This window comes from Miscanthus floridulus, chromosome 12, assembly GCF_019320115.1.
Source record: "Miscanthus floridulus cultivar M001 chromosome 12, ASM1932011v1, whole genome shotgun sequence".
Lineage (NCBI taxonomy): Eukaryota > Viridiplantae > Streptophyta > Magnoliopsida > Poales > Poaceae > Miscanthus > Miscanthus floridulus.
This window is the reverse complement of record NC_089591.1, coordinates 22,535,818-22,558,277: the sequence shown is the minus strand read 5'-3', so window position 1 is coordinate 22,558,277 and position 22,460 is coordinate 22,535,818.

Genomic DNA, 22,460 nt, shown 5'->3' with positions numbered 1-22,460 from the left:
TTCACTTGAAGAATCATCCCATGACCTTATTGATGTGAGGGCTTCGTCCTTGCACGCCTTCTTCTTTGTCTTGGGTGTGGGCTTGTTTGAACAACTTCCATAAAGTGCCCCAACTCACCACATCCATAGCATCCTTTCTTTCTTTGCTCATTTCTTTGATTGGTGAAGATGAGATCTTAAATTTGGATGGGCACACCCTTAACATTGAGCCTTTGGATCATCTTCTCCACCTTGTTGATAATTGATTCTTCATCAAGGTCGGAAGTGGAGGAGGAAGATTAATCATCATCACTTGAATCTTCATCATCATCATCATCATCATCATCATCATCATCATCATCATCATCATCATCATCTTCTTCATCTTCACCTGAGGAGCTTGAGCTTGAGCTTGTCTCAACTTGCCTACCCTTTATCTTCTTTTTCTCACTACATGCGAGAGCTTTGCCTTTGCTTGATGATGAGGCTTCTTCTTGACCCATCTTCCATGACATTTCAAATACAACTATCTTGCCAATGACCATGGTGGGGGTCATGGTGCTCGAGTCCTCCATGTTGTGAAGGATGGTGATGATGCTTGCATATTTCTTTTGTGGTAGCACGGAGATGATCTTCCTCATGATGTTCGCATCATCTAGCTTTGTTAATCCTATTGAATGGAGCTCATTGATAATTAGATTCAAATGAGAATACATATCATGAACAAGCTCATCATCATTCATTTTAAAGGAATCATAATTTTGTTTAGCTAGACAATGCTTTTGCTCATGGACATTAGTTGTGCCGTCATGGAGCTCTTGGAGTTTTAACCAAATTTCATGTGCCATATTTAAAGTGAACACTTGGTTAAACACATCCATGCTAAAAGATTCAAACAAGCAATTTTTAGCTCTAGCATTGAAATGAACTTCTTTTTCTTCACTCCTTGTGGGTTTATCGGGATTCTTAATGGTTCTCATCCCGTCATGAGTGACTCTCCAAACACCCAAGTCTACCGCCTCAAGGTGACAAGCCATTCTAGCTTTATAGTAAGGGAAGTTAGTGCTGTCAAACATGAATGCCTAGAGGTATCCATCCAACCACTCTAAATAGCATTGGCTCAACGGTGGTGAAGCCAAAGGTCCAAATTGAGCCAACCAGCTTTGATACAACTTGTAAGGGACCATGACGCTTAAGAGGGGGGTGAATTAGGCAACTTAAAACTCTAACTCTAAACTATGGCCTCTTTTTCTAACCTTAGCAAAAACCTATGCAAAATATAAACTATCTAAATGTCCAACTACGGTTTTGCTAGTGTGTTGTTATCTCTACCACAAAAAGGAGTTATGCAACCTAGGTTCCAAACCTATCAACTAGCCTATCACTAAGCTAGGAAAGTAAAGCATAAACCAATGTTACAATGTAAATACAGAAGCTAAAGAGTAAGGTAGAGATATGCAAATTCCCATCGAGGACTCCGGTATTTTTATTGAGGTATCGAGAAGCGCGCAAGTTTGCCCCTAGTCCATGTTGGAGACCCGCATAAGGAATCTCTCGCAAGGGCCAAGCTCCTAGCTAGCTAACTCCATGGATAGCTCTAGGCCTTCCCCACATGCAAGCGGGTCTCCGGTTAAGCCACTCATGGCAAAGCCTCTCCCAGACCGCTCCCTGCTATCTTCACTATCAAGCTTCCGATCAAAATGCTATGGGCCTTGTTCCCTCTGATATACGGTGGTGACCACACCACAAATGCGGTTGGTGTGATCTCACAAGACTACAAGCCCCTTCGATGTACAACAATAGTGAGCGCAAGCACCGAGTGGTAAGAGGTATGCAAATCTCTCTAAACACTAGGCCTAAACCAAGAGCAAGCGCATAAGCGATGGTCTAATCAACCTAAGCACTTCGCAAAGCACCTACACTAATCACCTAATGAATCACTAAGCACTATGCAAGTGGAGATCCCTAAAATGGTGTATCAGCACCCTTGGTATGTTTCCTCAACTCTCCACATCTCAAATGGCCGGTGGGGGGGGTCTATTTATAAGCCCCATGGAGAAAGTAGCCATTGGGGTCCAAACCTAGCTTTCTGCTACTGACCGGACGCTGTTGTTGTCCTGACCAAATGTGTCTGGTCATCCCAACCATTAGAGCGCCTTTGTTGATCAGACTCTGGGCTGAGTCCGACCTCACTCGATCGGACATATCTGGTCACGCTGGCGCCGCTCTGGAACCTTCCTAGACATGTGATGAGGACATGACACCATCGGATACGACCATTGTTTATAAGGTGAGCTCGTTCCTACATTTGCATAGTGATTTTTGGTACAATTCACTTAGTTCCACATATACATGTCATTATTTGAATATAGGTACAAATATGTCTCAACGTGCAAGTTCATCAAAGCTGAATTTTCGGTTCATCGGCAGCTTGACAGTGCTTCATTGGGAAGGCCATAACTCAGCCATCTGGAGTGCGATCAAGGTCAATGAACACTTGATGGAAATCTTGTTTGATAAGATCTCAAATAGATCTGGTCTCATCTCAATATCACATCAGCAAGGCCTCCAAACCATCAAGATATCATGTCGCTGTTTCTGCTGGGAGCTACACTGTCGTTATGGACTTGTTATTCATCCTTAGGACCCTGGTCCAAGCGGGAGCACACCCCAAGGACTTGGAGAACCCACCAAGAAAGGTCTTGGATGTCCTCCTCCTTGGACACCACCTTAGGAGGCCAGCAAGGACGTCCAAGCCAAGCCAGAGGCCCAGTCCAACTTAAGTTCGAGTCCATCTCGGGCTCCAGGACCAGCGTGTAGTAAAATGGACGTCCAGGTCGCATACGAACTCCGTTTTTGATGATCCACATATGGATGGAAAGATAATTTCACAAGGAAACCAATGGAAGTAGTCCCACATCAAAATTCCATCAGAATCAATGGGAATCGTTGAAACAAATTGACGTCCAGAATCTATCACGGTGCTGCGTCGTCGTCTTTTGGGCCGTTGGGCCTTGTAACGTGTTGGGACACCTTTAGGACGTGAAGAGGGATCCTTGGACTTCCCTTAGGCTATATAATTAGTAGCCACCACCTACTTTAGGTTTTGGGTTTTGTTTTAGATCAATCTGTCAATGAACAGTCGCCGTTATCGGTTTGCAAGACCCCAACTTCGAGTGCTTAATCATTCATCTGCAATTGTCACTTTAATTGAGTTGCTTTTTATCTTGTTCTTGCTTGTGTTCTTCGATTCGTAGCAGGAATTAGCCTTCTTGGCAAGGTCAACTGGATTGTGACATGGTTGATAACCAGAGGAGACATGGTGCTAAGGTTGCAGGGTTTGGGTCTTTGTGATATGAAGCCGGATCGGTGTGTCGCTCTCCAAACAAATCGTTGTTTATGTTGAACCTGACGGAAGATCAGGATCCCCGTTCCCATTAAGTGGTAATCAGAGCTTCAGGTATACCATCAAGTTTGCATCTTACCCTTAGTTCGAGTGTTTTTGCTTTTATCCCATAGTCCAATGCCATATTTGTTTCCTATCCTATAACCTTCTGCGCCATAGCCTTTGCATGATTTAGTTTCAGAGTCCGCTTTGTTGAGTTTGTGTCCTAGGTCAAAGTCTTGTTGCTGGTTTAGATTGTGTTCTTTTCTAGTTTGTGTTGATACCTCCACCCGCCGCTATTCTGTATCACCATCGGTTTGCATCTTGTGTCCAATAAATCCCTGATTCGAGCAGCTTCCTTAAAACAGTCATAACTTTTGTATCCGAACTCAAAATGGGAAAAATTTTATATCTATGGAGAACGCCAGAAAATTTTAGATCTATTTCATCCCAGCAAAGATGGGTTCACAAAAATTAGATTTACGAAATTCAATTAGGAAAATTGAGTTTCTAGGCCCACAAATTTTGGTATGCTTTTTAGCACAGTCTTAATTTTCTATAGGCCACATCTTTTATTCAATTGAGCTCAAATTTTTTTTGGTTTATTCTTGTGTGCTCCTTGCTGAGAAAAAAATATCAAAAGAGCAAAAGCAAGAAAAAAGGTTGGACAAAAAATAAAAGAAAAAATAGTAAAAGAAAATAGAAGATATCGAAAAGGAGCACATAAGGAACACTCAATAGCTCTATTGTTTGTGGTATCTTTTGCCTTGTTCATATCCGTTGCTACCTTTAATACTTGTTTCCTTTCATCCTTGTTTCCTCTCTTGTTTATCACAACTGGTGATAGAAACACGTATAGGCCAGCAACTAGGACAAGTGCTCTAGATATTTATTCAATATTGCTGTCTGTCACTGACTTGTGTGCCACATATATATATTTGTTCTTTTTTGTGCCTCCCAAGCTCCACATATACTTCAGATCGGTACAGAAAAAGACCCTTACAATCTTGGAGTCACACCCTCACAGGTATCACAAACCAGCCACCGGTTGTACTATCCACTACTTTGCGTTGGTAAGAACCTTGTAAGAACTTGGTAAGACGTGTGAGAGTGTGATTCCACTTACCCATAAATAGTTGATAGGGGATTTATATTAATTTCTAACAATATCAAACAACGAGTTTCTGTTTAAGAGTGAATTGCAGGAAATCATGGACCAGAAGTTTGCAAGGATGGACCGAAAAAAGAACAATGAGCCCTCACATATAGACTATAATCATCAAGGTATGAGAGGTAAATTGACCATACCATCCTTTTTGGGTCATTATGATGTTGAAGGATACCTTAATTGGGAGATAATGGTAGAACAAAAGTTTAGTGCCCACCTTGTACCTAAGCAATATAGAGTTCAACAAGCTACTAGTGAGTTTAAGGACTTTGCCATTATTTGGTGGTATGAGCTAGTTGCAGAGGATGTTTTACTTGGTACATGGGAAGAACTTAAGATAACTATGCATGATCGTTTTATTCCTCCTTCTTATAAACATGAATGGCATAACAAATTGCAGTGCTTAGAGCAGGGCAATATGTCTGTCCAAGAATATTATACAGAGTTTCAAAAGTGTGCAATACGTTGTGGGATAGTAGAGGACATGGAAGATACCATTGTTCATTTTTTGGTGGTTTGAGGTATGAAATACAAGATATTGTTTTCCATATAGAATTTTATACTCTCAAACATTTGTTCCAGCTTGCTATGCTTGCAGAAAAAGAATTGCAGGAATGTCAGCAAAAGAACCATACCAACATTGGCGACAACCTTAACCAGATTTTAGCAAGGGTGGAGCAACCATTTGCGAAGGTTGAGACTACGATAAAAAGGCGAGTGGTTACTTTCACCACTACAACAACATCACCACCACCACCTCCCACACATACTTTGGAGTCTGGTAAAACTTTAAACCATGCTAAAAATGCACAAACTAATAGAGATAGAGCTGCTAATGAAAGGAAAGAATTGGATGTTAAATCTGAATTGCCTTTATCAAAAAATAATTATTCTAATAATGCTAGTGATAAAGAAGAGCTGTGTAAAAATGCTTTTATTATACATATGCCACAACTAGTGAATGAGTATGATGCTTTGGCTTTGGAACCAATTACTTATGCTGAACATAAAAAATTGCTTCCCATTGCTACCGAAAAGGATGAAAAGAAATTATTGTATTCTTCAAATACTTTGGGTTATATTGAGTTTGATACTTTATATGCTCTTAGTAGTTTAGAAGAGAAACTTAAATGTGTTGAATTGTCATGGTTGTCTACTTGTACATATCATTTTATTGGAAAACATAATTGTAAAGGAGAGTATATGGTGCATCATGTCTATATTTGTTCAAATCTGAAATCTCCTTATATTGTGCAAAAGTATGATCAACCAAAGGATTGCAATTGCTATAATCTTGTCATGTCGAGTTCCCCTAATTTTGTTATAAAGAAACATGATAAATTTCAAGAAGGGGAGCAATGTTGGCTACTACCAACAACGTTTTCTTCAGCTAATCCCAAACCGAGGACGGTTTGTTGTCAAGAAGGGGAGGATGATGAGGACATGGCACCATCGGATACGACCATTGTTTATAAGGTGAGCTCGTTTCTACATTTGCATAGTAATTTTTGGTACAATTCACTTGGTTCCACATGTACATATCGTTATTTGAATGTAGGTACAAATATGTCTCAACGTGCAAGTTCATCAAAGTTGAATTTTCGGTTCATCGGTAGCTCGACAGTGCTTCATTGGGAAGGCCATAACTCAGCCCTCTGGAGTGCGATCGAGATCAATGAGCACTTTATGGAAAGCTTGTTTGATAAGATTTCAAATAGATCTGGTCTCATCTCAATATCACATCAGCAAGGCCTCCAAACCATCAAGATATTCTGTCGCTGTTTCTGTTGGGAGCTACACTGTCGTTATGGGATTGTTATTCATCCTTAGGACCCTGGTCCAAGTGGGAGCACACCCCAAGGACTTGGAGAACCCACCAAGAAAGGTCTTGGACGCCCTCCACCTTGGCCACCACCTTAGGAGGCCAGCAAGGACGTCCAAGCCAAGCCGGAGGCCCAGTCCAACTTGAGTTCGAGTCCATCTCGGGCTCAAGGACCAGCGTGTAGTAAAACGGACGTCCAGGTCGCATACGAACTCCGTTTTCAATGATCCACATATGGATGGAAATATAATTTCATAAGGAAACCAATGGAAGTGGTCCCACATCAAAATTCCATCAGAATCAATGGGAGTCATCGAAACAAATTGACATCTAGAATCTGTCACGACGCTGTGTCGTCGTCTTTTGGGCCGTTGGGCCTTGTAACGTGTTGGGACACCTTTAGGACGTGAAGAGGGATCCTTGGACGTCCCTTAGGCTATATAATCAGTAGACACCACCTACTTTAGGTTTTGGGGTTTTGTTTTAGATCAATCTATCATTGAACAGTCGTCGTTATCGGTTTGCAATGACCCCAACTTCGAGTGCTTAATCATTCATCTGCAATTGTCACTTTAATTGAGTTGCTTTTTATCTTGTTCTTGCTTGTGTTCTTTGAATTCGCAGCAGGGATTAGCCTTCTTGGCGAGGTCAACCTGGATTGTGACATGGTTGATAACTAGAGGAGATGTGGTGCTAAGGTTGTAGGGTTTGGGTCTTTGTGATCTGAAGTCCGGATCGGTGTGTCACTCTCCTGAACAAATCATTGTTTATCTTGAACCTGACGGAAGATCAGGATCCCCATTCCAATTAACATGATCGGACGCTACTTCTTGGTCCATCCGGTTGTCCTACCATGCATCCAGTCACGCTGAGAGCATTGCTGTTGATGATGAATAGTGAAGTCCATGCATTCCGGTCACTGCCTCGCTCAGGCGTCCTGGTTCGCTACTGCTGGACGCTTGCTGTTGCCTGAAGCAACTGATCGGATGCGTCCTCGTTCCTCATGGGCCACATTCGGTCACCTCTGCTGAGCTCGTTTCTTCGTGATCTAGTGGTTCCCATATCATGCTTGGACTTTGCTTGATATCTTCGGTCTTCTCTGTGCTTTTAGGTTCTTTCTTATGGTGTTGATCGGGGAATCTCATGTGCCTTCGTCCAAGTCACATCTTGCACCCTATTGAACTACAAAACAATTACTTACAAATTCATTTGTCCAATTTGGTTGTTTTGGTCATCAAACACCAAAATCCAAAGTAAATGGGCCTAGGGTCCATTTTCCTTACACATTACAAACGCAACCTTCTAATATGAGGGATGATGGCAGTAAACAAAGAAATCACAGATTATGTACCTCTTGGTAATCAGTTCATATCCTACAAACTACTACTCCATTGTGCACAAATTTTGGTAGACATTTAGATCTAGGAGTCCTTTAACTACTGACCAAAATTCAGCCCAAATGGACACCGTTTGTTTATCCAAACAAATCATCTACCAAAACTGCTTTGTTCTGAAATTTTGAACCGAACTATCAAAACATCTCTCAAATCTGATGCTTTACTCAACCAATCCTCAAAACAACCTAAGACATCGAAGTACCTTAAGAGAGGAATGAGATCATCAAGTTTGGTGTGAATTCAACCATGTTTGAGCCACTAATCACTGGCTTAAAGATAATTGATTTAGTGCCATGAAATCTCAACTAATTTCCCGCTCTTCTTTTCCTTTGATTTACACATTGGGAAGTGTGTTCGTAGTCTTTAACTATTTTTATGACAGCAGGTAGCTTTCTCGTAGAGGATGGAGGCTAGGGTTTTCCTCATATGCTTCCCAGGAAACAACTTCAACCGTTGATTTAGGCACCAGCTCAATGATGCACAAGCATTGGACTGGTGGGCTGTGTTTTGCAGGGCACAATACATACTTCACATGGAGGGGCAGTCCTACAAGATAAGGGACCATTGCTAACTACCCTTCTGCGCTTCATCCAATAGAGTCCAGAACAAATCCTTTGATAGCACCATATGCATAATGATGTTGACTGAGACTAGGGACGTGCTTTCTCTAGCTCTTTACCTAGCTGATGCGACATATTGTACTATCGGTGGGATTGTCCAAGATGGAATTGACTTGATAGTATAGGGTTTGAAGAAGAAAGCAAGACTTGCATTGCTGACCAGCTTTGTTGTTTCTTTGCTTAGCATTGTCCTATGAGACATAGCCTTCGTAGCTACTAAAGAGTTATTACCTAGCTGTAACTTAACTTTCCTATTGGTAACTAATTAGTTGTCTCTCAACATTTGAAAGCTCAAAAACTTCTTTTTGACGGCAACAATTGTAGTTGATCTGCAAACAGACAGTCACCATGAAAGTCAGCAGAAAAGGGGTGACACCGATCGATTTTTGTCTGCATGATCCTTATGCACCTAAAGATTGAGAACTTGGACAGGAAGCTCATGAGTAATAGGTGACCTATTACAGCACATAATACCTTCATCCATCATCACTCAACTAATAACTTGTCCAACGTTACATGTTGTCTACCTTTCTGATCCAACAGGGATGACATAAGTTGCTCACTAGATGACCGATGTCATTATAGGGACAGTCAAGTAAGTCACTTGTCTTCCACCTCTTGTAGTTTGTTAATGTTTATGTTAGTGACCTATTCTTCAAGGTTTTCCTCTAGACGTGTTTAGAAGGAAGCTCTCCCACTACATCAGGTCTAACATACAGATCTTCTGACAAGGTAAGGAAAGATAACCAAGGAAAAGCTCATGAGAAGATAACTCATCGGTGTAGTTCCATAATAGATCATGACTAGAAACCTCGATACCATAGTACCACAACCATGTGCCGGCCGGCCACAAGGAGGCCCTAGGTTCTGTTGTGGCACCGTTAGTTATTAACCAAGACACCATTACCGAACATACAACCTACAAGAAATCTCACATGGCACAAATTGGGTTGCATAGGAGCAAGCACTATGCGAAGGAGGTATAGCTAGCAAAGGTAGTCACTAGATTAGGAGTCAACAAGGGGTGGTCCAAGGTAAAGACATGGCACAAGAGAAACATATCTTAATCGCCTGAAGACAACTAAGCAGGGGACTCTTGCTTTATTTCCATATACACCTTGTGTCCACAAAAGTGATTACCAGATAAAGATTAACATGAAATTTAGTCTTGCCGAGTAGCAACATGACATCAAGACTGATAAACATCTAGAGACTTGAAAGAGTTGGAGACAAAACAAACAAGATTCAAGAAACAGAGCCAATGCATTGACTAGGGATTTAGTTGATAAAGCAACGATATGATTACCGGATCACCTTTAGGATAAGGGCAGAGATGTCCGACATGGATTTTTGGGTAGGGTCCTCCCACATAGGAGCAAGACAACCATGACACATGCAAGCATTCAAGGGAACTAAGCTTGGGCTTAAGGTCAAGCAAAGGCTTAGACTCCTAAGAGAGAACTTAATTGGAGATGACAACCATGAGATTATCAAAACTTGGATGCTATTCTAGGATAGCACTCTTCAACACTCGTATGCTTACCGAGGATAAAAGGGGTGATAACTACGGCACTACCAAGATAATGAGCATCCACACGTCTAAAGAACTAATGTGAAGATAACTTGAAAGGAAGAACCTGACATCATATTTAAAAGAAAAGCATGTGCAGGCTTCTTACAAGGTATCACTATCGGTTTTAGTTTTCAAATGGGTGAAGTTTTTGCTAACTACTAACTCGTCATCTATTTCCTTTGGAAGCAAACATACAAGGCAAAGCTAATCACACACTATCTTCAAGCATAGCTATTCAAGCGGCATGGAACAAGGCATTTTCCCTAGCTTCACACAGGTCAGATAGTAACATCACATTGATCACAAGTTACTTTTATTAGAACAAAGTGAGGGAAGCATATTTATACACAAGCACAATCATGATGCATGGCCATCCTATTCGTCCTCACAAAATTGCCAACGTAAGGTGGCAATCATGTTCTATGTTGGTGGCATAACATGTACTCTCTTGATATATAACTACTCATCAGCTACATTCAATCTACGCATTTGTGGTTAGCGTACCTATAGAAGTATTTCATTTCAGCCCAACCCCACAATTATATAGGTAGAAATGAAAGTCTAGGCTCTAGGTTGCAAGCTAAATACTTCCATATATATACCCATATATATATACTTCCATATCAAAGCTACCCGAAAGTAAATACATCTATACATACATATAGAATATGCATATATAGCCATACCAAAGCTAACCCAAAATTAAATACTTCTGTATATATATGAGATATATATACTTTAGTATCAAAACTACCTCTCCCCTTTGACCGCACACTCACATCTTGTGGTCATGCCACTCACCATCTTACCTGGGTGTAGAGGTATATTGATCCATACATTACCATTCAAGCGAATGGCATCCATACAATAGCACGTCGTATGGATGATGAAATTAAAATTGCAATAAAGTACATCTCCTATAGTTAGTATCAGTTTACTTAGCCACCTAATAATCCTTAATTGAGCTTAATTGGAGGTTGTCGCTTGCATAGTTTTGCAAATTAATTTTGACAAATTTGCCTATAGCTAAAGTTTTAGTCAAAATAGGCTTTTTAAAATGAAACTTTATTTTGAAAACTAAGTACATGATAGTATTATGCTTAATCTTGCTCTAATACCAGCTATGACAGAACCACCTAATTTATACGAGATCAAGTATGGTTGTCCCCATTTAACACGTTGATGCGTGGATACTTTCACTTATATAAACCCGGTAGTCCACTGAGTGTCACGAAGGAACTTGGTAAATCAACATTATAACCAAGATCACATGATTAAGCAAATACACATCATATACACAGAGTTGCAGCGGAAATAATATTACAAATGGGTTCACCAATAATAGTACAAGCTTGGGTTTCAAAACCGGTTAAGGGAAAACAACATAGCTTTCAAATTATTACATTAATATAAGTTCCAATACATTGCTAGCATAAGTGATATCCTCTGATAAAAGCATATAAATGAGAAATAAATATAAAGTCACCGAGCCCACCGGCTGTTAGCCACCATCTTCAGCAGGCCGAGAACTTCACCTACAACATGGTAGGATAAACCCTGAGTACTCGAATGTACACAGCTAGACTTACCCATCATAAACCAAAAATAAAGTGACTCCAAGGATCATGCAAGGCTTTATAGGTGGAGCTAGCTTGACAACATTTTGCATAAAAGCCACTATTTGAGCTATACATTTTATAATTTAGTAACCAAGTTAATTATAGTTATTCATCTCTAGATTAGCAACTAACCTGTTGCCAAACATGTGGAATGTCATTTAGTAACATGCAATAGTAACCATAGCCAGTGTAACATTTCCATATTCATCACAACCAACAAATTCCATCAATTAAGGCTACGTTGTCGCTGCTCAGTCAAGTTATCACTATCCAGGAGAGACGGTGACTCGAATTGATTCCAACCAGCTAGGGAGTTATTCCTAACACAAACCCAAACATACCTGCGCTAAGGTAGTCTTAGGTCACCTTTGGTACAACTCAGGTAGGGTCCGATTAGCGCCGCACCCTTAGAGATTCTACCAGTCTGCTAGAAAGTTCAGTCCCTGCCTGCCCTTAGACTTACGCCACTGGCTCCCCACACATCCTTACCACCTCCAGCGTGCACACTTTCACTTACCGGGTCCTGGCATGAGTTGAGCTACTCGGCTTCATGGTCGGAACGAGTTATCCAGCCAACTAAGTGCTAGGCATGCATTGAACATGACATGAGGATGTACAACGCATCGGTCCTTAACTGACATAGACGGGGATAAATAATCACCAAGACCTCCATACCTTGTTGCTTCTCTATCACAATCCCTCTTAGTCTCCTTTTATTTATCAACATATGGTTATTTCTATGATAGCAAATATAGCGAACCGTGCTTTGGTATCCACCTATATCTCACAGGTGATAGGAAATCACCCGACTTCTACCAGGTCTAAGCATTGCTAAGCATACATTTGATCCTGGACCTACATAGGGTTCAAGGTATATTTCTAGACAAGGTAGTTCTATGCATCAAGTGGTTCCAATCAACTCTTATAACCTAATGCATCAAACATAAAGGACTCAATTGATATTTGTAAAAACATAGGAGGCTTAGAATGCTTCGGGGCTTGCCTAGGATCCGACACAAGTCAGTTCAGTTACCTTGCACCATCTTGGTGACATCTCTGGTTCTAGCACTTGCTTAGTCCTTCCATCTTTGCGATAGGTCCACCATCATGTCCTTCACATGGTTCATCTAGCGTACCTAGATAAGATGCAAGATGCAAGTGCATGAATATGAAGAATGGTAATAAGAGATGCATCACATAAGAGTGTTCAAGACAAGCACAAGATTTTGCAAGACATAGGCACCTAGAGTTATTTAACTAAACACTATTCTAGCACAACTGGTGGATATGGCAAGCATATCAAGCATGACATACCCGTTAACTTAAAGTTCAGCTATTGCAAGTACCTATGAATCATGAACTAACAAGTTTAGCCAAATAAGAGCACACATGTACAGAAATCTGGATAGCAGCACAACAGTCACTTGTTTCAACCATAACTGGAGTTATAAGCATAGAACAAGGGTGATCCTAGACTTTATGGAAATTTAATGAAATTATCTAAAACTTTGTTATTAACAACAAAAGCTGATTCAACAAATAACAACGTCAAATACATCATGAAGCAGAGCTTATAAAACTAAGGACATAAAATTGATATTAACTTCAGAAATGCATAACTGGAGTTCTATACATGCAGAAAATATGATTCTTAACTTTATGAAAAGATTACTAAGATATATAACTTTCTCATTATCATTTTAAGACGATTCTATAGCTAACAAGGTCAAACAACACCAAGAAGGCATCTCTATCTAGATTTGGACAGAAATCTGCCATTCCACTTTGAACAGCTATAACTAGAGTTCTAGACCACCAAAAGTAGTGATCTTAGATATTTTGGAAAGCTTAGGAAAAGCACTACAACTCTCCTATTATCACCAATACATGATTCCATTTTTAAATGAGCCAAACAATACAATCATTCAGATCTATCCAGAGGACATGCAAAAACCTGACAACAAACTTCTAAAATCTATAATTCCTAAACCATCAGGCCTGAAATTATGAAATTTTAGGACAAGCAAGATAAGGAAATTATCTACAACTTTTGTATTTAACATATCTACAGAAAACATAATTTTCATCAGGAAAATATCAGCACCACAGAAACTGTATATGCAGCCATAACAGCAGAGATACCACTATATGCATTTATCATTTATGTTGTTAACAAATAACATTTTGTTGCTATATATGTAGGTCCATTCAACTCCTAACTATAACCAAGCAATAACATTACCTAGCACCAATTATTAGAATTATTACATGGCATAAACACAAGCATCTACTAACAAACTTCCATTAGCTTTTCTATATATCAAAACCTATATATTAATTATAGGTGATGTTGCAAACATCTGATTTGGATCTCAAATTTTTATGTGAGATAGATGATGACAAAACATGATTACTGTACAAATCTTACATGCTCAGGTTTTATAATTTAACTGCTATGGAAAATACAAATCTTAATTATTAATAAACATGTGAGAATAAGATAAATCTAAAGATCATTATTTTCTATAAACATATAGCCATATTAGGGTTTCTTAGGCCACTTTATCACCATGCAAGGGTAAAGGAACCACATTTCACATTTTTGCACATACATAAAAATTATAACTTATTTACAACCATTTATCAAGCATTAATCAAGTTAAATCAATAACTTAATCATAATGCATCTAATGAACATGAAATTTTTACCACAGGACACATATAGCATCAGTAGCCTACCATAAAAATTTTATAACAAGTGGAGCACCAAAACTTTAGATATGAGAATAACAAGCAAAACAAGCTCAAATTGCCTATTTAACAAGATTAAATCAAAACATTATAAAACATTGCACAACTAGCATGTTTAATATTTTTATTAGCTAGAGGATGTCATCACAAGATGAACACAACTAGAATTACCATTTTTGTACTTCTATAACTCAAGATATGCTTCCGACAACTTAAAAGGATTTTTAAAAGCACTTTACAAGAATAAATAAAAACATCAGAAACTTTCTACTAACACATATCATATTATGACTCTACTATGTATATCTACTCACAAGGATTCCAAAAAGTCCTCATTTTCTATTTTACAATTTTTCTACAATTTATTATGATTTTCCAAATTTTCAGCCATAAAAGAAAAACATATTTGCACCGAGGACCCCGAACTTCCATGAAAATAAATTCCAACGAGTAGTTCCTTCTCTATACTATTCCGCTGAGTCACGGCTGTTCATTTCACCCCTGTCTTTTCTTCTATTGTTGCACGAGGTCCATCTTCTTCTTCCTCAACGAATGGAGTAGTGTAGGGCACGGCTAGGGTGGCTTCAGGGTTGGCCAGCCTTGGCCAGTAGGAGCCAGTAGCGGCGGGGAGCACCTAGGGGCCAGAGCGCACCCATTGGAGGCAGTGGATTTCCTAGAGGTGGCTCATATAGGATCGGCCACGTGCACTGGTAGCGGCGATGGGAGCGGCTCCGATGGCTGGAGGTGCATGCAGCTAGGGTGAAAGAAGGCCCGGAGTGGCCTGGCCATGGTGCCATGGTGGCAGGAGGTGGGCGGCTCGGCGGCTTCAGCACTAGGAGCGGCAGTGGTGCTGCTGGGAAGGTAGCATGGGAGTGAGGAGATGGTGGCGGAGCAGGTTGTAGTGGTGGTGCTGTAGTGGTTGGGTGGGTGCAGGATAGGGAAGGGAGTGGTGGTGATGGGCACAGCTCTGCTCGGCCAGCAATGGCCCGCGTGTCTATGCGAGCTCAGAGCGAGGAGGGGAGCAAGCAGAGGCGAGGGCGAGTGAGTGAGGGAGAGGGGGAGGCTTGGGTGTCCACTTTGGAGGGCACAGAGGCATGGTAGGGAGGCAGGCACACACGGCAGTGGAGGTGGGGCTTAGAGCCATGCATGGCCACCATGCACAGGGCACGTGTGGTAGGCAACGGTGTGGTCGGCGTGGGAGGTGATTTTGGGCCAGTTACGGGCCAAATTGGACCTTGGGCCCAAAAGCAAAGTTGAAGCCCATGAACTGCTCTACATCTTTCATTAAGGGTTCTAAGTCATTAGTGATATGGATTAATGGGTAATTAAGTCCAGAGTTGACACTATCAGTGACTAATCAAGGATTAAGCCTCTCTTTGCTTGAGCTCGAATTACTTGGTAAAAACATGGTCAAATTGATTCCAACTTTTTGTATGTCCTTCTTCAAAACATATATTTCAACTTTTACTTTTGGCTCAACTTGAGGTAGTTTAACAAATTTTAGAGAACGCAGAACACCAATGTCAATGATGATGAATTCTGGACTTAGAATTATTTAGAGCCCAGAAACAGCAACTGATTCCATCTTGAGTCCTCTGTTTGAGACATTTAGGATTTGAATAAGGTCTTGGTCCAAAAATAAAGTTTGTTGTACTCCATTCAAACTTCAACTTTTATTAAAGGTCAAACTTCATATCTGGTGCAAAAACCATTGCTTCATCTAGGTCAAAGCAGCACCTCGTTAAACCCTGGAATTTGGGTTTTTGACCAATTGAGGCATTTTCTTGATATTTGCTCAACACGAACCCTTCATGACTTTTGTTGTAGAGTTCAATTAGAGTCATTTGGGCAAGGTAGCAAGGTTTGGGGGACATCCTATGTTCCCATTCACCTTGATGAAGCAATTCAAGAAAGATTATAACTAATCATTTCATGTGACTTCTTGATTCCAAACTTCTTAAAACTTTTTCACTGGTCAAGATGGATGCATGTTGATGTAATATATATGAAACAAGCATGTTTAACATTACTCATGCCTAACCTTAACTAGGGTCCACATGTGTCAACGCAAAAACATGTTGATGCGCCTGGCACACAGCAAGCCAGAAGGATCTGCTTGATGGAGCAAGGCTGGAGATCCGCTTGGCTTTAACGCAGGGCTAGCCGATCCTACGAATTCCTTCTGAGGCATGCCAGTCAATTTGACATGCAATTGATAAGGAGAGAAAGTTTATCAATAATTTAAGGTGAAACATGCTGGTCTTTGCCCAGACAGTTCCAAGTGTGCCACTTCGGGAGTAGGCAGACGGGAAAAATCGACTAAACGGACGATACACAAAAAAATCGGTTGTTTATGGACTGTAAAGCTCATGGATCATATTTGATTTTATGTTGACAAGTATAATGCACGCAGATGTAAGTAAAATCATTAGCTAGGTGAGTATTACTAGGGTAAAGCATTGAGCCAATGAATCTATCAAGAAAGGATATAGCATGCGAACAAATCGACTATTTAGTATAAATGGATCTACAAACACTCCGAATCTAATCTATTACCAACAACAGTGATGTTCAACTAGATTGATGACAGCTATGATGATAATAACAAATTAAAATCAAAGAATCCATAAAACCATCTACACGTTGATAGGCTTTCCGAAAGACACACTATATGTGTGAAAGCTTCAAGCAAATTGGCTGAAATAGCCGATTCAGGTGAAAAGGGACTACAACGTGTGAACAATCGACTATTTAACATGGACAAACCTATGAACTCATCAGACTTAACCTGTTATCTCTAACAGTGGGGTTTGACTGGATCGATGGCAACCGTGATAAAGACAACAAATCAAACCTTTAAAGTAAACAGATCTATTAACATTTAATAGAATCATGGAGACACACTGTAGGCATTAAAGCATAGGCAATCATTGCCCTGATGTGGAGAGCCACATGCGCCTCTCCCTACTCCTTACATGCACACCCAGGATCCACGTTGTGTGTCCCATTCGTGGAACGGACGATGAGGATCACCGAAGCCCCTAGAGCGCTAGCCACGCGCTCCTATAAGAAGCTAGCCACTACCACCTGCATCGACTCCTTCCCCATTTGCCACCACCACACCTGTTCTCTCCTCCCTCCTATTGCTCATCACCACCTTGGCCTCGCCATGAGCCGCAATGCCATCGGTGCCTCGCTGTGTCACGCCACCATGCCTACAGCCAGCCACCGCACTATCCCACCACCTCACTGGTGCTGGACCTCTTCACATTGTGACCATGGCCTCATCAACGATCACTGCTCTAAGTCGCCTCTACCTCGCCATCCCTCGAACTCCCACACCTATGCACTCTCGCTCTAGTGTCATGCCGGGCCTTGATATCATGCTAGGCCATGACAGAGCCATGCCTACACCAGATCCCTTCCTCGCTGCTAGCTCCTCATTAGCAGCCCACCACCAGGAGCCCACCTCTACCTCTCCTCCATGCCATCGGTCTCCTCCACCAGATGCGCCTTCTCTTCGTCAAGCCACCTCATTTCGCGCCACCTCATCTTCGGTGCTTCACATGGACGAAAGCCACAATGCCAAGCTTTTGCCTCACCCTCACCGAGCCTCCTTCACCGGTGCTGCTCCTGCCCACCATCAAGTTAGCACCCAAGCTCCTTTGTCCTTTGCTACAAATGGAGCCTATGGCCCCTTCCTCCTCAACATCATCGGCATCTCCAACAGCGGCCATGCCATGATGGGAACCTCACCGTCGACTTGCTTCCTTCATCCTAGTTGAGCTTCATGTCCAAGCTACAACCTATGGACACTGGCCACCATTCCTAACTATTCCTTGCTGTGAGCTCTAAACCATGGCCTTCTAGCTCCCATCGCCAGTCTCCTTCTTCACCGCCGAAGTTGCTGGACGCTGCTACTACCACTAGAAGCATGCCCTTTCCACCTTGTCTAGCTATAGAACCTAGTGTAAGGAGCTGCTGGATCTAGACACCGCTACTGCCACTGTACTGAACCAGCAGAGGCACTACCGGACCTCACCAACCACCTCACCATGATGATTGGATCAAAGACTAGACTATCACTTCTAGTTAGCAAAGCTGACATCTATGTCTTGTTCTTAGAACCTGACAAGTCGACTTAATCGACCATTAGAGTGCCGTCTCTACTGAGGATGTGACATGGATGTGCCTAGCCAACTTTCTCCTTTTAAGCTTGAGGAAAACAAACTCGCTTTGTGAGGGCTAGCCTTGTTTACCATGGTGTTTGCTTAAGTTCGACTAGGTTCTAGGCCATTATTCTTGAAGTTGTATAGGTCGACACGATCGGCTCAGGAACTATTGGCTAGGCAATGGAGAGGATGCTTGACGCTCATCTTCCCGTGGAGGGAGGCCGAGGGCCACATTGTTGTCATGAAGAAAATCACCGGGAGGAGTCTGGTGATGAGAATTCTGGTTTTGGCCATGGATTTGATCGCTTCGGCGATGGCCATGGAGGACATGGTGGTGGTCGTTGTGCTGATTTTGATAATCAGCGTTGTGGTTGTCGTGCGCATGGACATCGTGTACAATTTGAAGATGAAGAGTCTTAATACAATGATCATGAAGGATCTTATGATGATGAAAATCCTTTTGCATGTGGTAGAAGGTTTGAGCGACGTCATCATCACCGACGTGCTGATTTTGAAGATAGGAATCATCATCGTGGTCATCATCATAGAGATGACCCAGACAACATTGCTCGAGTCAAATTGAACATTCCAAAATTCACTAGGAAGGAGAATGCCAATGAGTATCTTGAATGGGCTGAACAGTGTAATCAAATCTTTAGGGTACATAACCTTTTAGATCAGCGCCGTGTAAATCTTGCTTCGGTGGAGTTCTCTGGATATGCTCTTACTTGGTGGAATCAAGTACAAGAGAATCAACTTGAATTAGGTCTTGGTCATATTAATACATGGGAAGAGATGAAGCGAGTGATGAAAAGGCGATTTGTGCCTTTGAGCTATCAGCGTGATCTCAGAATCTAGCTACAAATGCTAAAGCAAGGAAAGAGAACAGTTGATGAGTACTATAAGGAGATGGAGTTGTTGTTGGTACGGGCCAGGATCAGAGAAGATGCAGAGTCAAAAATGGCAAGATTTTTAGGAGGACTCAATGAAGAAATTTTTAGTTTTGTTGAGATGTTTCCCTAATGTACCTTGCAAGATCTAATTGATCAAGCTATGCGTACGGAAAGGAAAATTCAGCAAGAGTCTCGTGGAAATCATATGGCAGTCATTCCATTACTGCCCCTTGGCGCAAACAGCATTCTAGTATGTCTTTGGGTGGAGGACGATCTCAAGGAGCTGTAGCTAGACCTTCTCCATCAATTGCTAATTCAAAGATGTGGGCTTCCACAACGTCATCGCCTGCAAATCAACAGCGGTTTACTGCAAATTCAGCAGCCCCAACCGTTGCCTCAGGTGCCACTTCTTCTACTCGAAGCAGAGAAATTGTATGCCACAAGTGTCACGGCCATGGGCACATTGCTGCCCAATGTCCAAGCCATAGGACCATGTTGCTAAATGAGAAAGGCGAATGGGAATCAGAAAGTGATCCAGAAGATGATGGACAAATATTTGATGAAGAAATTGAAGAGTACACGAGTGAAATTCAACCTGATGAAGTAGATCATAATTGTTTTATTTCTCTTCGTGTGCTTAGTATTACTGCTGAAAAAGAAGAGAATGGCCAGTGGCACAATCTTTTCCATACCAGAGGCATGATTAAGGACAAGTTATGTCACATCATCGTTGACAATGGTAGCTGCAATAATATTGCAAGTCGAGAATTAGTTGAAAGATTGAGACTGAAACAACGGCACCACCCTTCTCCATAGAAGATGCAATGGTTAAATGATTATGGTGCGCTATGTGTAACAAATATTATGACCGTTTCCTTCTCCATTGGGCGGTACAATTATCAAGTGGAGTGTGATGTGGTTCCAATGGAAGCATGCTAATTGCTGTTAGGAAGGCCTTGGTTATTTGATCGTGATGTTCAGATCTTTGGAAGAACCAACAAGTTGTCTTTCATGTACAAAGGAGAGCAAATTTCTTTGCTTCCTTTAACACCGGAGGAAATTTTGAAGGATGATCTTAAGAAAAAACATCAAGAGAGCGAGAACTACCTACGAGTGACCCACAAAAATAGTGAGGGAGAGATTCCAAAGCCAAATAAAACCCCACAGCTTCAAAGAACCAAGACACCAGGGAAAAGTGGGTCTAGTTATGATGGCTAGGAAAGGGGATCTAAAAGAATTAAGTGAACCCAATGCCATGTTCTTTGTACACCTATACAAGGACACTCTTCTTTCTACTAACAACTTACCCTGTACCTTGCCAAGTGTTGTCTTTGATGTGTTACAAGAATATGAGGATGTCTTTCTAGATGAAGTGCCACCGGGACTACCACCTAAGAGAGGAATCGAACATCAAATTGATCTTGTGACTGGTGCTTCACTTCCAAACCATGCTACCTACCACACCAACCCGGAAGAAACCAAGGAGATTCAGCGACAAGTGGAAGAATTGATGAGAAAAGGGTACGTACAAGAAAGTCTGTCACCTTGTGCTGTTCCTATCCTTTTAGTGCCTAAGAAAGATGGGTCTTGGCGGATGTGTGTGGATTGCCGAGCAATAAATAACATTACCATAAGGTATAGAAACCCCATCCCCTAGCTGGATGATATGCTTGATGAACTTAGTGGTGCTATCATATTCACTAAAATTGATTTAAGAAGTGGATACCACCAGATTCGCATGAGAGAAGGAGATGAATGGAAAACAGCCTTTAAAACAAAATTTGGGTTGTATGAATGGTTGGTAATGCCTTTCGGGTTAACCAATGCACTAGGTACATTTATGAGATTGATGAATCATGTGCTTAGAGCTTTCATTGGCAAATTTGTTGTTGTTTACTTTGATGACATCTTAATTTACAGCAAGTCTCTTGATGAACATGTTGAACATATCCAATGTGTGCTTGCTATCCTACATGAATAGAAATTGTATGCTAACCTTGAAAAGTGCACCTTTTGCACCGACAAGGTAGTCTTTCTTGGATTTGTTGTTACAGGACAAGGAGTGGAGGTAGATGAAGAAAAGATCAAGGCTGTACGAGACTGGGCGCCTCCACAGAACATGAACCAAGTAAGAAGCTTCCTTGGACTTGCTGGTTTCTATCGGCGGTTCGTGAACGATTTCAGCACTATTGCTGCACCAATCAATGAGCTGACAAAGAAAGAAGTGCTCTTCAAGTGGGGAGAAGCACAACAGAAGGCATTTGAAGAATTGAAGATGAAGTTAACAACAACCCCAATCCTTGCACTCCTAGATTTTGGTAAGTCATTTGAAATAGAATGTGATGCAAGTGAAGTTGGGATTGGAGGTGTGCTCATGCAAGGACAAAGTCCAATTGCATACTTCAGTGAAAAGCTAAGTGGTCCAACTCTAAATTATTTAGTTTATGATAAAGAATTATATGCTCTTGTTTGAAGTCTGGAAACTTGGCAACATTACCTTTTTCCTAAAGAATTTGTGATACATTTAGATCATGAATCATTGAAACACCTTAAAGGACAACTGAAACTAAATAGAAGACATGCAAAATGGTGTGAATTCATTGAATCATTTCCCTATATTGTCAAGTACAAGAAAGGAAAAGAGAATGTTGTAACAGATGCGTTGTCTCGACGTCACACTTTGTTAACCCAACTTGACACTAAGATTCTTGGATTAGAAAGCATAAAAGGTTTATATACAACTAATTCATATTTTGCTGAACCATATTCCAAGTGTCGAGATGGCAAAGGATGGAAAAACTTTCATGTGCATAATGGGTTTTTGTTTCGAGCTAACAAACTATGTATTCCAGATTGCTCTGTTCGAATTTTACTTATGCAGGAAGCCCACGTAGGAGGACTCATGGGCCATTTTGGTGCCAAGAAGACAGAACAAGTCCTTACCAACCACTTCTTTTGGCCAAAGATGAGAAGAGATGTGGAGAGACATGTTCTTCACTATGAATCATGCCACAAAGCTAAGTCTCGTGTGAATCCTCATGGATTATACACTCCTCTGCCTATCCCTAGTGTGCCTTGGGA